Below are 2292 nucleotides of genomic sequence, written 5' to 3'. Positions count from 1 at the left end.
CTGACCTATAGTTGCCCGGGTCCTCCTTCCTCCCCTTCTTGAAAATGGGGACCACGTTGGCCCTTTTCCAGTCCTCTGGGACCTGGCCCGTGCGCTACGAGCATTCATATATTACCACCAGTGGCTGTGGAATGACGTCAGCCAGTGCCTTCAGTACCCTCGGATGGAGCTCATCCGGGCCTGCCGACTTAAATGCATCCAGTCCTTCCAAGTGACTCTGCACTATCCCTGGGTCAACACTTGGTGGTCTGACACCCTGCTGTTGTCTCTCTACAATCCCACTGTGAGACTTGTTTTGCCCCTCATTTAGGAACACTGAGGCAAAGAACTCATTGAGGAGTTCAGCCTTGTCCCCCCTGTTCAGCCTGATGGTCCCTCTCGCTCTGGAAGACACAAAACGGGGTGGATGAAGAAGGAAGAGCTACTGCTATAAGCTTCTCATACCTCCCTAAATGGCTTATTGTTATCCCTCAAATAGTTACCTTAGTCTAGATCATTTAGCTCAGTAGACAATCCCATAACGATCCCTCTTTGCCACTGTCACCTGTCAAAATTAATGTTTCTACTAAGATTGGCTTCAAACCCCTTTGGGATTTAAGATTTTTCTATTAAAACTGGAACTGCAAACCTACTCCTGCTTCCCAGACTCAAATAACTATTTCAGGCCACTTTGCTTGATAAGCCATGACAACTTAATCAAACGTACGTGATCTGTCGCCTTTGATTCTGCCCGGCAAAACTTCCTGCGCCATGGATCTCACCACTGGGATTGAAAAAATGTATGTGAGTACAGTTAATATTACTCGCAACCAATGTCAGCCCTAAGGGCATCCAGTGCAAGAAGCCATGAAGGGCTCTAGGATGGAAGGCTTACTTAGAGCTGTGACCATATTTTGGGCTTCATTTTTCCTTCATGGATGATGCAAAAATTAATTAATTGCCTGCTTCTACCTTGTATTCTATTAATTACTTGGTTAACATTTAAAGACCCTCCACTTGTTGATGTTTGGGTGCCTGGGTTGTTAACCATAAAGGACAGTTCTAGGCCTCTGACCTATGCTTGTACTTTACTATTAACCTCTCTGTTCCCAAGTGTAACAAGAGACAGGATACAATTTTGTTAATATTGTGATTTTGAATAAGATTGTAAAGCTTTTTAAAAAAATAAATCCTTTTATAGAAAACTCTCCTATTTCCTACCTCAGCTAGGATCTTATCGCTCAGCTTTTTTTAGCCACCATAAAACCAAGACTGGTCTTGGGCACAGCTGCAGCAGTAACCATTAAGACAGTTGCCTGTGGGCTTGTAAGGTGATAAAGCACAGGATTGTTTTTAGCTTGTTTAGAATGGCAAAGAGGAGAGGCAGAGAAGGGACAAATCAATCAAGAATCAGTCATTAAGGAGAGAAGAATTACAAGGCAACGTGGAAACAGGATTTCTTTAGTCTTTGTAGGCCGTGTTTATACTAAGAAAAGTTGACTGGTAAAGCTATGCAGGTGAGTTCGCTTTTCAGCATAGTTTTCAGCAGTTTCTTGAAGTAAATACAGTCAAACCTAGATGATATTTCTCCTTTTTATATCACCCTCTACCTTTTATCACAACTTAATAGTCAACAGGTGACTTCTCTAAACAATAGTGCAAACAGCCCTCCTTTTATTGCCATTCCAGAAATGGTCACACCCATTTATAGTCAACAAGTTAAACAATCTCTACGGAGTAAACTACTGCTTAATGTTGTGATTATTGAATGATCCAACATTGAATCACTGAGCAGACAGCTTCAGTAAAGTCATGCGCGTTATTGAAAATATCTATATAAAGATGTATAAAAGCAAAAAACCCCCCATGCCATATTTTCTTGTATACCATACTCCCCCAAATAAGACATGCACCTTGTTTTTGGGAAAGCAGACTGTAGGGGGAAAAAAAGATTTTTCCGGCATTATGGCTGCACGAGGCACGTGCGGGAACGAAAAAATGTTCCCCGCACTGCAAGTTTGCAGCACGGGGAGAAAATTAGACCCCTGGATATCCAGGGGACTAAAAAAAAAGAGTTAAAAAAATCAGGGCAGGGCACGATGCCAGACCATGCCCTGAGGCAACCAGAGCCTGGGTCCTCCACAGAGATGCTCTGGCTGCCAGAGCATCTCTGTGGTTGGCCCCTCACCCTGGTGCTGAGGCACAGGCGGCGTGCTGCAGCACCAGGGCTCCAGTGCTGGTAAGTAAGGGGGAGGGGACTATGGAGAAGGGGAGAGGGGACTATGGGGGGGATCCTCACTGGCCCTACCCACT

Source organism: Alligator sinensis, unplaced genomic scaffold (assembly GCF_000455745.1).
Source record: "Alligator sinensis unplaced genomic scaffold, ASM45574v1 scaffold737_1, whole genome shotgun sequence".
Taxonomy (NCBI): Eukaryota; Metazoa; Chordata; order Crocodylia; family Alligatoridae; genus Alligator; species Alligator sinensis.
This window is presented reverse-complemented; position numbering follows the sequence as displayed.